Below are 16586 nucleotides of genomic sequence, written 5' to 3' on the forward strand. Positions count from 1 at the left end.
AGATTATGGAGCATAAGACCTGGACCGACTGACTTACCAAGAGGCCAAATGGAAATATGAAAGGTTGCATTCCTTTCACTTGACGTATTCATATGCTGCAGCTATGACGACATCACCCTCATTGGCAACAGTAGTCTCCTCATCTCTGCCTCTACCAGTGGGCCCTCAGGGCCACCCAACTACACCCCCACCCCCCCTCTGCCCCACCTTCTACTTTGGGGGCAACACCTCCCACCTCCCCACACACCGGAGACATCGGTCGGTCCCCCCCCCCCCCCCCCCCCCTGCCCCAGCTGGAGAAGCAACAGGCTCCTCTCGCACAGAAGGGATCCTTCAAAAAGTGGACACCAGCCAGTGGCTGAAGGAGTCACAAGCTGCTGGTCAAAGGGCTTCACACTCTTTCTCTGTCGTGGAAGCAACTATAGGGAAGCCCTCTCAGCAAGCCCGTAAAGAGCAATGAGGTGGCAAACTGATGAACACTACCTCTCCCTTCTGAGGACAAGATGGAGATTCTGGCGTCCCTGGAGGACCTAGACCTTGCTGGCACCTCAGCTGCAATGGAAATGGATATACATATTCAGTCGGTGGCAGCAGGTCACCCCGAGGCATAACCTGCCTGCTTGGTCCCCTCATGCCTTCCCGAACCACAGTAAGCATCATCCTCCAATGGAATCACAGCAGTTTTTTCCACCAACAGGCTGAGCTGCAACAGCTCTTAAGCAGTACACCTGCTTTCTGCATTGCCCTTCAAGTAACCTGGTTTCCAGCAATGCAGACCCCTGCTCTTCATGGTTATTGGGGTATTAAAAAAATCGTACTGACTATAACAGGATGTTTGGTGGAGTACGAATATATGTCCTCACTTCTGTATATAGTGAACCTGTGACCCTTCAAATACCTTTAGAAACTGTGGCTGTCAGGGCGAGGATGATACAAGCAATTACCATCTGCAACATCTACCATCTTCCAGATGGTGGCATGCCACACCATGTATTGGCTGCACTAATTTTCCAACTCCCACCACCTTTTCCACTTCTGGGTGATTTTAACACCTATAACCCTTTGTGGGGTGGAATGAATATTACTGTTCCTGATAAAGATGTCAAACATCTGCTAACTTAACTCAACCTTTGCCTCTTAAATACTGGTGCCCTACTCATTTCAGTGTGGCACATGGCACATACTTGGCCATTGATCTCTCAGTTTGTAGTCCTGGTCTTCTACCGTCTATCCACTGGAAAGCTCATGATGACTTGTGTAAAAGTGACCACTTTCTGCTCTTCCCCCAGCATCATTTGCCTGGACATTCGTCCTGATGGGCTCTTATCAAAGCTGACTGGGATGCTTCCACCTCTGCTACAACTGTTGGACCTCCACTGCATGATGGCATTGGTGAGATGATCCAAAAAATTGCTGCTACCATTGTTTCTGTAGCTGAAATGGCAATACCTTGTTCCTCAGATTGCCCCCGCTGGAATATGGTGCCTCGGTGGTTGCCAGAAATCACAGCGTACATTAGAGACCGTAGGCTGGTCCTTCAACACCATAAGCGGCACCCGTCCCTGGAGCACCTCATTGCCTTCAAACAGCTCTGTGGCCGAGTCCACCAACTCATCAAATGACAGAACCAGGAGTGATGGGAATGATAGATCTCCACATTGGAACACAAAAATCTTCTTGTTAGGTTTGGACTAAGTTCAGACGCCTTTAAGGATATCAGATCCCTGCAGGTATATCTGGAATTTCCACACATGGAGCTGTATATACCGAACCAGACACAATCACAGACACAAAGAACTGGTACAGTCCCTTCTTGACTATGGGAGCCTGGAGTATGATTGAGCATTGCCCTCAGCATTGCGGATGCTGAACCACTCTGGAGTTCGACTTGTGACAGGAGCTTTCCCAAGGAGCCCAGTGAACAGTGTCCTCGTGGAAGCTGGGGTTCTTTCATTGTACAGCAGGCAGGAACAAGTGCTTGCAAATTACATCGTGCACATTCGCAGCTCACCTCATAATCCATTACCGTCTCCTTTTCCCTAACACGGCACTCCATCTCCCGCAATGGTGGCCCAGATCGAGGATTACAATTGCAGTCCATGTCTGGTCCCTTTTCAGTGAACTCAAGTCTTTTCCTTTACCACCATTTCTCCGGGTCCACTCATGTACACCTCTGTGGTCCATGCCTCGGCCACAGCTTCGTCTGGACCTCCTGAGGCCAACCGCTGCCAATTTTTTGCTATTCTCGGTGAGTTCAAGGGCTCAGAAATAGTCTACACTGAAGGCTCGATGCTCACATTAGCTTCGCTTATTCTCTTGCTGGACGTACTGAACAGCGCACCTTGCTGGATGGCTACAGTGTTGTTCGCTGCAGAATTGGTAGCCACCTTTTGTGCTCTTGAGCATATCCGCTCCTGCACAGGTGAGTCCTTTGTCATCTGTAGTGACTCCTCAAGCAGCCTACAAGCACTTGGCCACTGCTTCCCTTGCCATCCTCTGACAATGACTATCCAGGAGTCTATTTATGCCCTTGAAAACTATGGACATTCAGTGGCCTTCGTCTGGACCCTAGGACATGTCAGAATCCCAGGAAATGAACTTGCTGACAGGACGGCCAAACACGCTACTGATAAACCAGCTCTAGAGATCAGTCCATCACAGAGTGATCTCCGATCAATCTTAGGCTGTAAAGTTTTCAGGACCTGGAATACCGAATGGCATGCCTGAAGTACAACAAAAATTACTTGCTATAAAGGAGATGACAAATGTGTGGAGGTCATCCATGCCAGCCATCCACAGGGACTCCATTGTCCTTTGCCGGCCCCTATCAGCCGTACTTGGCTGACTCACAGTCGCCTCCTCCATTGCACCCACACCAGTGACGCTGTGGCTCTTGATTGACGGTAATCCACATTTTGTTGGACTGTCCCAATTTAGCTGCCCTGAGGCTGTCTTTCAACTTTTTGGACACACTACCTATGGTGTTAGGTGACAATGACTCAACGGCTGATCTAGTTTTAAGTTTTATTCGAGAGAGTGTGGGGGGGGGGGGGGGGTGTTATCACTCAATCTAAGGATGGGCATGTAGTCTTTTCTCAAAGGCCTTGTCTACATAAATTTTAACTCTACCTAGCTCCCTCTGATGCTGTCTGTTCGACTTCATGTTTATCCTTTTACCATCTATTTTTCTCCTGCCTTGTGCTTTTAGGCTGGAGATTTTAGTGTAGTGCAGAGTGGCTGGCTCATCCTTTTTTCCTTTTTTATCCTTGCGATCAACCAGCCTAGGCCATTTGTTATATTGTTTTAACACCTTCTACTGCTTTATTCCTTTTGCTTAATGTCTTCACTTTTGATTTAATTCTTTCATTTTCTCTTTCAATGTGCTTTCCAGTTAGTTTTACAACTTTTTTCTTTCCCCCGATATCAGAACATGATTTTTTTGGGGAATGGTTTTAATCTGAGACATGTTTGAAAGAGGAAAAGGGGTCTGATGACCCTGGTGTTTAGTCCCTTTACTCTCCAAACCAACCAGTCAATCAACCAATAGAGTTATATGCCCTGCCTTCATCCCTTCTTTCCAGCCAGAGTCGAACCCAATTCCTGCATCTGGCATTATGTTGTTGTTGTTGTCCTGCCTTTCTCCTAATGGCTAAGGCAGACACTGCCTTGACAAATGCTGTGCAGATAACTGTGTAGTCATGTCTAAAATGCTTTGAAACATGAACACAGGCAATCATTCGCTTATACCAGTATAGCATAAAACGAACACATTCTCCATAATTTTGAATAATCAAAACATGATTTCATTATAGCTGGACAAGATAACAATAACTGGTTAATGCATACAAAGTTAGACCTCTCAGAAGTTCTGATGACATAAACAAGCATGTGGTTTCGAATTTGTCCCCTTGGAGTGCTGGTGCAGACTACACATTAAGTGTGTCATGTAACAGGCTAATGAAAAGGTTAGCAGTTCCAGACTTGTACGCTTGGGGCGTTGGTGCAAACCTGTATATGTTTGGTGTGTCATGTGATAAGCCCTTTAAATCAAAAGGCTATGGCAATCAGGTATCAGTGGTGTGCAAAAGCATCTCTGACTGCAAATGCTATTTTCAGAATTTAATCAGTGGTAGGCAGAGAATCAGGAAACCACATTGCAATTTAGAAAGTACTCATTTGGATTCTAAGCATCCACAGTCACCAGTAAACTATTCTCTGTAATAATTTACTTAAAGTAGCTCTTAGACAAATAGTCTGTAATTACCTAGGTTGTGTGCATATTTTTCAGGTTTCAGGATAGGGACTACAATATTCCCTATCCACATGGAGGAGAGAACTCCCTCTCACGATAGTTGATTCAAAATCTCCAGGATAGTCCTTGGCTGCTACTGTTCAGGTATTGAAGCAACTGGGTATCTTGTTGAAATCTGGGGACATATCTTGATGAGACACTAAAGTGCTTTTGAGTTTCCATTCCTTAAGAAAGGAGTATTGTAAGTTTCTTGGTGTAGGGTATGGAAAGATCAAGTGCTGTGGTCCACTAGGTGTCGGTAATTTATAAAGGTAGAGTGATAATTACAGGCTGCAGAACTTTCTGTAATGTCTGGAGAGTCAGTTATATCATCTCACTTAGGAGAAATTCTAGATATTCCTGGGCGTAGTTGATGACCACAAATACTTGTGATTGTTTCTTAAACACCATGCCTTCGTTCTGTATAATTTAAATATAATTCGAACAATGGAAAGTGCAGGTTGATATAAATACATTGGCACCTAACCGTTCAGATGATACATTGAGTTGCAGACAAGTACAGCGAAGATACTGATGGACCCTAAGCTTTCGGTCAAAGCCTTGATCAGCAAAGAAAGGATAACACACAAGCATGCACACCTCACACATATGACTGCTATCTCTGGCCACTTTAGTCAGACTGCGACAGTTGCATTGAATGAAAGCAGCAATCAGGAGTGGGGCAGGGAAGGAGGGATAGCAGAGTGTGGTTGGGGGAGAGAAGAGCCTGTCTGGTAGAGTGAGCAGCAACTACTGTAGAAGGTGGCAGGACAAGGATTGGGCAGCATGGGGAGGCTGTGGCGGAGGAGGGGAGGGGGGAGGGAAGGGAATGGAGAGTGGGAAAAAGACTGGTGGGTGTGTTGGCAGAGAGCTGGCACAATAAGGGTGAGGGGATGTGAATTAGAAGGTGTTTATAGGACAGAGGAGCAGAAACTGTTGGGTGTAAGGATAACTCTCATCTGTGCAGTTCAGAAAAGCTGGTGGTGGAGGGGAGGATCCAGATGGTCTGGGTTGTGAAGCAGCCATTAAAATTGAGCATGGTTTTTTGAGCTGCATATTGTTAGATCCATGTCACAGCACCGTCCACTTTGTTCTTGGCCACAGTTTGGCGGTGGTCATTCATCCTGTTAGACAGCTGGTTGTTTGTCATATCAATACAAAAATCTGTGAAATGGTTGCAGCAGAGCTGGTACACGACATGGCTGCTTTGACAGGTGGCCTGTCCTCTGATGGGGTGGGACAAATCTGTGACAGTACTGGAATAGGAAGTGCAGGGTGGGTGGATTGGACAGGTATTGCATCTGGCTCTTCCACAGGGTATGATTCCTGTGGCAAGGGAAGGATGTCCCACATTTCAGGGCATGATGATAGATAAAACTCTGATGAAGACTGTGGTTCAGTTGTTACATTTCCGGTTTGGTATTGGGTGATGAAGGGAGTGGTCCTTTGTATTTGTTTCTGAGGGATGGTGGGAGGATTGATGGTGTTTGGGGATACAGCATGGAAAATCTGTTTGGAGACTAGATCTGCCTCACCTTCAGCCCTACACACAAGTTTAACAATGTTGTATTTGTCAAAGGCATACTCTCCTTCTCCCTGAAACACTTCTTTGCCTCTAATCCCAACATTGAACCCTTTCCAGCTCATAACACCATCCTATCATTATCTCCCCCCCCCCCCCCCCCACTCCCTCCCTCATGGTCTCCTTCTTCCAGGAATTACATCCATCCAACTGCGTGTCACTATCCTTCCTCAACTCCCATCCTAAAAGCACCAACCTCTCAGCAGAAAAAAGAACAGCCATACACAACCTCAAAACAGTTCCTCACTTGATCACCCTACCTGCAAACAAAGGTTCCTCTACCGTATGTTATGAATCGCATGGATTACCTGGCAGAAGACCTTTACCAATTGTCTGACTGCTCCACCTATAAACTCTGCTAGAATGATCCCATCCGAGAAGTCCAACATAACATCCACCCTGCTCAAAGACTTAGGCACTTCTTAGAAACTTTCCCCAGAATCCATTTCCCTCTTTACCCCAAAGACACCCTGCACACCCACCTTCTACATGCTCTGTAAAGTCCACAAACCCAACAATCCTGGATGCCCCATTTTAGATGGTTTTGGTGGCCCCACTGACTCTTCACCACCCTCATACCTTTACCTCCTGGATCTCTACTCGTCACTTTTGATGCCTTTTCCTATACACCACCATCCCTCATGCTGCTATTGCACACTACCTCTCCCAACGCCCTTTACACTCCAGACCCACTGCCTCATTCCTCATACATCTTACTAGCTGTATGGTAATATACAACTTCTCCTATGAAGGGAAGGTGTACAAACAAATCTGCAGCACAACCATGGGCACCCCCATGGCATCCTGCTATGCCAACCTGTTTATGGACCATCTAGAGGAAACCATCCAGTCTCCCAAAATCCCAAACCCTTAGTCTGGTCGGGTTCATAGATGATATCTTCAAGATGTACACTGCCAAGAAACCCTATTCTCATTCCTTCACAACCTCAACACCTACTCTCCCATCAGCTGCACCTGCCACTTCTCAGCCCAGCATTCCACCTTCCTGTACTTTGACCATCTCCTCTCTGAAGACTCCATCCACACCTGTATCCACATTAAACCCACCAAAATCATGGTACCTACATTCTAACAGCTGCCATTCTTTATTCACCAAAAAATCCTTCCCATATCACCTGGCCACCCGGATACGGCATATCTGTAGTGATGAGAACTTCCTTGCTCAGTATTCTGAAGGTCTCACAGAGGCCCTCACAGACGGGCATTATCCCCTAGTCCACAAAGAGATTTCCCATTCCATATCCCACCACCCCTAGAACCAGCTACAAAGGAGTGACCCCTTGTCACCCAATACCACCTCAAACTGGAACAGCTGTACCACCATCAGGGCTTTGATTATCTGTCATTTATGCCCTGAAATGAGGGAGATTCTACCCGAGATCCTTCCCACCCCTCCTAAAGTTTGTTCTGTCACCCACCCAACCTCCAGAACATCCTAGTCTATCTCTGTGCCACTCCCAATCCTACCCCCTTGCCACTGGGATCATATCCCTGTGGATGGTTCAGGTGCAAGACCTGCCCAATCCACCCACACAGCACTTCCTATCCCAGTGCTGTCATAGGCTTGTCCTACACCATCTAAAGCTGAGCCAACTGTGAAAGCAGCCGTGTCATGTACCAGCTCTGCTGCAACCACTGCACAGCTTTTTATATTGATATGACTACCAACCAGCTGTCTACTAGGATGAATGGCCACTGCCAAACTGTGGCAAAGACCAAAGTGGACCACCCTGTAACTCAAAATGCAGCTGAACACATCATGCTTGATTGTAATGGCTTTTTCATAACCCAGGACATCTGGATCCTTCCCTCCACCATCAGCTTTTCTGAACTGTATGGCTGCAAGTTATCCTCAAAACATATTCTCCATTCCCGAAATTATCCTTGCCTCTACCTATAACAACCCCCCCCCCCCCCCTCCCCTTTGAATATGGATAGCTATTGCATATTTTCTGTTATTAAAAGGAGTAGTTTTCTCTACATCTTGGAGCGCATTAGTGTACATACGCCTCCAAACTCTCTGCGTTGACCGTGATAATGGCTAAAATCAGGGACATAATCATCTAAGAAATGCGATTCCTGTATTGCAACACATTTATAGGTGCAATTCTGACAGGATTCGAGTGGACATTTAAATGATTAGGATTTACATTTCAATAAGTAGGGACCCAAAAAGTTTGCAATAAATGCAAACGTAGAGGCGAACTCTGCCTCAAATTGGGAAAACTCAAAATTACCTAGTAAATACTTTGTCATAGTGAATTATATCCAGAGGAACTATTTTATCAGAGATAGTTTGAAGTAGCTTTATTTTCTGGATACGAGTGTACTCAGTTTTCAATTACTTGTATTGCACGTCATCTAGTGAAGTCCAATTTCTGAAGATAATGTGGGTAAGAAAGCATTTCCAAAACAGATGTGCGCTTGATGATCAGCATCTTAGAACAAAGAAACTCGTACATTTCTGTGCTAGCTAAATCTCAGAAGTTGTTATATTGTGAATGTTTTAATGTGGCAGTTATAGGTGGTGAGCAGTTTGAACTGCGGTTGTGTCAAATACTGGTAGATGTCAGGTCTGAACTACCTCGTTTATGATACTGCCAGCAAATAATTACATGGTAACCATTACTAAAAGCTTTGTGTTGTATTTCGTTCATTGTATTCTATTTTGAAACAGATGAAGAAACTAATACTGATCCATCACCGAGTTATATTATGATCATCAGATGTAATATAAATGGATAGATAAAAAATCTACTCACCATGTGGCGGCAGGAGACTACCAGAAGAGACTGATGAACCCTATGACTATGTGTCAAGACAAATGCAGAACAAAGGTGCAGGCTGGATGCGAAACGGCTTGTTTCCCTGCACCTTTTCTTACTCCTTTGGAGGTCAAAATTCAAGTTTGTTTAAATTCACAGTTGACTGCTAGTTTAGTGTCTGCACTTTGCGCTATAGTGCAATCAAAAAACAAAACCTGTTAATATATTTCAACCACGCCAAGTGTTCTCGCTTAAAGTGCAAATCATTATTCCAGTGCTACTTCTACACTACGTACATTGTCGGTTCTATGTGTAGCGTGTGGATCATATGGCTACAACTGCTCACAGAAGGTACGAGGGTGTGCTGAAAAGTTAAGCCTCTGAATGATTTTTAAATAAAACAAACTTTATTAACATTTACATCTTTAACCTTCACGTCTATATATCAAAGTCAGGTCCTCAGCAATTGTCCAAGGCAAACTACTACCCCTTTCTTTATTACATTACTCTGATATTGCACTTCCACTTTTCAACACTTCTAATGTGTGATTTCATTTTGATCTTGATTTATTGATTTCTTATTCTTCAGTTGCTATTTGCCTCAAGTAACAATTAACTTTTATTACATATTTGAGTACAGGGATGTGGTTTGAGCAGTAGCGAACCTCATACTAAACTAAAAGCTTTAAATAAGGCGCACAATTGTTTTTGTTAGTATTCTTGTCTTACATCTTCACCGAACTACATCGTGATGTCGTACTCTGAGGTGCTCCTTGGCTTTCCATATGGTACTGGTAGCTCCATGCAGCACTTACCTGCTGTGATGTAGATGTTTCTGTAGTCAAACTCCATGTGCTAAATGCTGCCAAAGGAGTACCTACATACTAATCCCTTTTACTTGCCATTAAAATTATAATAAAATTAAATGTACATATGCTGGCTCATTTATAGACAATGAGGGAAGAGAAAATTTCATACCTCAGAAGTTTGAGCAAGGCATATTGTGGGATAGTTGGCCATCAGTTGATGAATCTCTACGAGGTTGTGGTAGCAACCATTACAATACCATTTTAATGACATAAAAGAGGAGAAGCAAAGGCAGTAAGGGTGAATGATTGCAGATTCTATAGTGTTAGTTGGTCTAGTGTCTTCTGCGCATTCTTCTGTATGTAAGGAGGGTGGATGAGTCCAGTTTGGTCAGAATTGCTGGACCTTTTTTGGTTCGGGCTTTTTCTTTTGTTTACTGGGAGATGTGGTTTGAGTTTGTGTGATTTTCATGCTTTTAAGCTCTCTGCGACTCAGTGCCTGTGGCTCTTTCATCCACTGACTTGTTTGAGGTCATGTCTCTGCTCTTGTAGGGAGGGGGCACTTTGGATAGTGCTCTCCTCTCTGTTAGTGTGAAAGACAGTTGAAGTGTTCCTGGATGCACCAGCATAATAAACGCCTAGCTGGTGCTGTAGGTTTGCAGACTGACGTAGTTTGTGGCCTCTTCTTCAGAAGGTGGATTGATTGATGAGTGATTTCTATGGTCGTGGCTAGAGGGCATATTAGTTAGAAGACTGAACACCACTTGTGAAATTTGTAACCATGTTGATAGCATGCAGACTTTCATACTTCTTTCTGGTCTCAAAATAAGGTAATGTTCTAGTGTTTTATATTCTTGGATCTCCCTCTCTTTTTTTGATCATGAGACAGTCTGACGAACACGGAGGATAATGGTTTGAACAGGTACCATGTGAGGTTGTTTGCACGTTGGTTCACATGCAAAGCCCTTCTGCACTTCCTACAGAGGGACTCAGCGGTGCAGCAGAGGAGATGTGCCTGTAGAATTGGCACTGAAATCATCTCATCAGTGGGCGAATGTACCATTCACCACTGCCTATGTGAATTATAACTTTAACTTTTCAGGCAACATGTTCCCTTCAGAACCAAGGACAGAGGCACAAGCGTCAATTCTGTTGTCTTTTGGAGCTTTCTGGATTCAGTGGAGGAAATGGACTCTTGCTAGATCGGCTTGCAATTTGTAGATTTTAAATATCAGGTCTTGGTGGCACATAAGACATTGGTCATACTGAGATAGTTTGTCACATTTCAGGAGTGCTTCATCTCTGTATAGCTATTGCACCTTGTATCCATTTGAAACTAATTAACCCAAAGAACAGCTGCTCATGTTCTGAAAATCAGGGGTCCATTTCCCATTTTTTTCAACACAGATACCTTGCCGAACTTATCCACGATATGTTCAACAAAGTATAAAAGTTTCGTTGTTGCAAAGGAATCTCAATTAGTTCAGTAACCTTTTGAATTTGTGAGCTCCATGTCTCTGTGCTTGTCACTTGTCCCTTGGTGTGGTTAGCAACAGGAATGCAATGTGCTTATAAGTATGTGCATTAAAAGATTCTTCTATCTGTTGAAATAGCTGAGTCACTATGGCCATGGTTTTACGTTAATCAGGCTCAGGTGGAGGTACGGTACAACAGTTACATAGAGAGGAAGAGACTTTAACAAGAGAGACTACCTTGAGGAGCTGAATCAAACCAGCCTTCAGACTGAAGAACACAATAATTTGTCCAGCTTGTACTACGAAGCGTGTTTTTTAAGTAAGTACCGTTTTGCCACACCGCGGCCACAGCGCTGCGGTCAGCGTTCTGCGCATGTGCACTGTGTACCTACATCTGTTGTCTATGCACTGACGCCATTATGGTCTGATTCTTCCTTGTTTATGTTGCATACTGAGTGTTTAAGATGCCTCCGATAATTGTGAGTCCCGTCACCTGTGAAATACAGGCTGTTATAAGATGTCTTAGTTCTAAAGGCCTAAAAGTGATGGGTATTCATCGTGAGATCTGTGCAGTTTATGGAGAAAACATTTTTAGTGATGGAATGGTAAGAAAGTGGGTGAGAGCATTTAAAGATGGCCGCACAAATGTGCATGATGAACAAAGGACTGGGCGTCCTTCGGTCATTAATGAAAGTTTGGTACAGGAAGTGGACAATAAGGTGAGAGAAAACAGACGCTTTACAATTTCCTCCCTGCAGGATGACTTTCTTCATTTTTTCTCGTAGTGTTTTGTATGGCATTGTGACCAAGCACTTGAATTACCGATAACTGTGCGCACGTTGGGTACCGAAAATGTTGAAGGATGTGCACAAAACCAAATGTTTAGACAGTGCATTGACTTTCCTTGAGCGGTACCACAATGACTGTGATGATTTGTTAAGCCAAATTGTTACGGGTGATGAAACATTGGTGGCCTATGTCACACCAAAATCAAAGCAACAGTCCATGGAATGGTGGCATTCAGATTCACCCAGAAAAGTGAAGTTTAAGCAAACAATTTCTGCCCGGAAAATCATGTGCATAGTTTTTTGAGACAGAAAAGAGGTATTGCTTGTGGAATTTCTGCCTCGTAATGAGACAATCAATGCAGCAGCTTACTGTAAGACATTGCACAATCTGCGGCGTTCTATTCAGAACAAAAGACGTGGCAAGTTGAGCAAGGACATCGTTTTGCTGCAAGACAATGTCCGTCCGCATGTGGCAAATCAGACCAAAGATCTCATCACATCTTTTCGATGGGAAACTCTAGATCGTCCTCCATACAGCCCCAATCTTGCGCCCAGTGACTACCATCTGTTCCTGCACTTGAAGAAACATCTGGATGGTCAGCGTCTTCAAGACGATGAAAAAGTCAAAACAGTGGTGATGCAGTGGTTAACAAGTCAGGCAGCAGATTTCTATGAGGAGGGTATTCAAAAACTGGTACAACGTTATGACAAGTGCCTCAATATTGACGGAAATTATGTAGAAAAGTAGATTCTGGCACAGGCTTTCATGTAAAAATAAAATTATTGAGATATCTTAGCACGTCTTCTTTTAATTTCAAAATGGTACTTACTTAAAAAACATGCCTCATATAATTTGTTCTATCTCAAATGTTATTTAATAATTACCTTGACACATCTTCAGTAATTCCAACCATAATGTATGGACATTAGTTGCTCAAGTATGAAAAACTAGGTTTCAGACAATGGTGCTACGCATATTGCCACAAATACTATAATGTAGTTCCTTTAAAACATTCAGCAGTCTCCTGATGTAAATGTGTTTTAAATTTCTGGGTTATCTTAGATCACTATTAAGAGAAATCATATTTTAAAATAATCTATCAAAGCCACTTCCAGAGACCTGCAGCAAATATCAGCAATGGAGACACTGAATCTGGTAGAATTAATAAAATAATTCCAAAGAGTAATTGTGGAGAATAAACAGTGCATGCATAGTCTGGCACAATGTACATATGCTCTTCAGTTCTGTGTGCTGATTTTTCCAACTAAAAGTGAATATCTTGAATTTTCAAGCTTTTTGCTTGTTTTTTATTGTCACAGAAGTCAATCCCCACATGTTCTTAAATATCACGTTGTGTATGTGCCAGCAAGTTCAAATCCAGGTTAACAACTATTTTAGCACAAATATTAAAAGAAAAAAAAATACCTTATACGTCCAAATACTTGTTGTGCTTCTCAAGTGGATGACTACTAAAGGTTTTATTGTATTTAAAGTAATATTTTATTTTTTTGTACTTCATATGTAAATTAAGTACATCATCATCTACACACTATAGAGCATGTTTTTGTTAGCACTATGATCGTCTCCTGAACAAGCTCCAAAGTAGAAATATCTATACATTTTACACATGCAGTATGTGAAGGTGTGAAGGTAGAACAGAGGTGGGTAAGTAATTAGACAGACTTCTACAATGAAAACTGATCTAATACATCCTGCAATACTACAGTGAGGTGACAAGCCATAGGACAGTGATGTGCATATTATACACAGGTGGCAGTAGTATCGCATACACGTGTCAAGGGGAAGCACATTGGTGGAGCCCTCATTTGTACTCAGGTGATTCATGTGAAAAGGTTTTCGATATGATTATAGCCGCACGTGGGAATTAACAGAATTTGAAAGTAGAATGGTAGCTGCCAGTAGACACAGGGGCATTCCATTTCAGAAATCAAAATTCTGAGTTCTGCAGTGACAAGTGTGTGCTGAGAACAGGAAATTCAGGCATTACCTCTCATCACAGACAATGCAGTGGCAGATGGCCTTCACTTAATGGCAATGCCATTGTCAGTGCTAATAGATAAGCAACACTGTGTGAAATAACTGCAGAAATAAATAAGGGATGTATGACAAATGTATCCATTAGGACAGCATTGCAAAATTTGGTGTTAATGGGCTATGGCAGCAGATGACCTACGCGAGTGCCTTTGTCAACAGCACATCATCGCCTGCAGCACATTTCCTGTGCTCATGCCCATACCAGTTGCACTCTAAATAACTGGAAAACTGTGGCCTGGACAGATGAGTCCCAATTTCTGTTGGTAAGAACAGGTTGTGAGGTTTGAGTGTGGTGCAGACCCCACAAAGCCATCAGGTCAAAAATACACTGTGCAGGCTGATGGTGGCTCTGTAATGCTGTGGGCTGTGTTTACCTGGAATTGACTGGATCTTCTGGTCCACCTGAACCCATTTTACTGGAAATGGTTATGTTCTTCTTTGTCTGCAGCCAAACAATGATGGAATTTGTATGGCTGACAATTCACCAAGTCACTGGGCCACAATTGTTCACAATAGGTTTGAAGACCATTCTGGACAATTCGAACGAATGATTTGGCCACCCAGATCTCCTGACATGAATCCCATCATACATTTATGAGAAATAATTGAGAGGTCAGTTCACGCACAAAATCATGCTCCGGCAACACTTCCCCAGTAACAGATGGCTGCAGAAGCAGCATGGCTCAATATTTCTGCAGGGGACTTCCAACGACTTGTTGATACTACGCCACATAGAGTTGCTGCACTATAATGGGCAATGGGGTCTGACATAATATTAGGAGGTATCTCATGGCTTTTATCACCTCAGTGTAATGGGAACAATCATTTGGTTTTATTGATAGTGTACATTTAAATATATCATACATCTGCAGAATAATAGATGTTATCAATCATAACTGCATGGGTAATCTGCGAAAATTATATACTAGTTGATGCACGATTACCTTGATACTTCATGGCTTTTCAAACGGAAAGGACATATATATACACACACACACACACACACACACACACACACACACACACACACACACACACACACACATTCCAGTCAAAAGTGGAAATGGAGCAATTTATCTAACGTCCAGAAGGGCATGATCATTGGCTTGGACTAAGGGTGGAACCACTTCCTAAACGGCTAAGTTTGTATATCTTTTGCCTGCTCCTGTGGTTAAAGTGTATCATGAGTGGCAAGATGATGCTATCAGAAACTGGTGCCAAGGCAACTATAGTGCACCATGGGCCACAGATGACAGAGGTGAATGACGGCTGTGAGTGACAGCTGCACAGATGTGCATGGGTGAACAGACATGCAACTATTGAGCAACCGACTGCCAAGATGAACCAAGGGGCTAATCACAGTGCCTCCTCAATGACTGTTGATCGAACATTGCTGCATATGGGCCTCCACAGCAGGTGCCTAGTTCATGCACCCTGACTGCTGTTCATTAGCAAAAAAGGCTGGAATTAGCATGGCAATACTGCTACTGAAAGCCCATTGAGTGGCAGCAGGTGGCCTTTTCAGAGGAATCTTGTCTTATGCTCCACTGGATACATGGCCGTTGGCATGTAGGGCATGAAACATCTCAAAGCAAACACCATGCATGTGTTATGGTCTGGAGAATGTTTTTGTGGCATTTGCTGGGTGATCTCATCATTCCGGAAGGCACAATGAATCAATACAAATATGCATCTATCCTTGTGGACCACATCCACCCCTAAATGCAGTTTGTGAACATGCGTGGTTCGAAGAGCCCCAGGATGAGTTTGCTTTACACCCTGGCCATCAAACTTTCACTGTTTGCGACACACACACACACACACACACACACACACACACACAGTCTCTCATACTTCGGGACATCTGTGAAATATTCCGGCACAGGTCTCTCCTACCTATCCCAAATGAAAGATACAGCTCACATGAAATGAATTTTTTCTGGTATGCTCTTTGTTGTGAAAAGGCCACACCTTCATTTTATGACTCCGCCTATTGGCCCATCCTGCAAGGTGTGACACTGGAATGGTGTTTACAGTCCCTAAGTCATGTGAGGTATGCTCTACAGGAAATACATAGAAAAATTGATTTCTTTATTTCCCACTCACAGATCTGCAGTTGGTACCTAGGAGGGTAATGTAGTTATACAAAAAGCATTTCAGCAGGGGTCATGTTCAGATTACTGTCCAAGGATCCTCATTTTTTGCTGATTTACAGAATCACTTAAGGTAAATTATGGCATGCTTCCTTCTAAAAATCCATTGTCATTGTCAACTACACCAATCTTGTGTTTTCTCTTTGATTCAATTCAGACATCAGGTCTAATCTTAATCAGCTTCCTGTGCTAACACAAGTGCTTAAAATATTGCCGCACATTATGTACAATGGTACAAGGTGGTTATAATTAAAGTGCAGCCACTCACAGAGATCCAATGTAGGCTGTAATTATCACTTAATAAAGATTGTAATGTGAAAAAGTAGTAGTTCCAATTTGGGCCACCAGGTGAACTGAGAGTGCAAGAAAGATGTATAGAAATAAGTTCATATGTAATGAATTAGGAAAGGGATGTGGGCAGAAAGGTCAAACAAGTGAGAAGGACAATGCTGATTTTATTAATAGCCACCACTTACACAAATTGTTCACTAACAGCACTGGAGACATCGATGAGATGCTGTACAGCACCAGATTTGCGCCTGATGGTCAGAACTGCCATATGATAATTACAGCCTCCACTGGACCTCCATGACCAGCTGCACTTGCTAAGGTGATGAGAAAATTCGGCTACTGCTTTGCAAATGACAGT

Source organism: Schistocerca americana, chromosome 3 (assembly GCF_021461395.2).
Source record: "Schistocerca americana isolate TAMUIC-IGC-003095 chromosome 3, iqSchAmer2.1, whole genome shotgun sequence".
NCBI classification, from domain to species: Eukaryota; Metazoa; Arthropoda; class Insecta; order Orthoptera; family Acrididae; genus Schistocerca; species Schistocerca americana.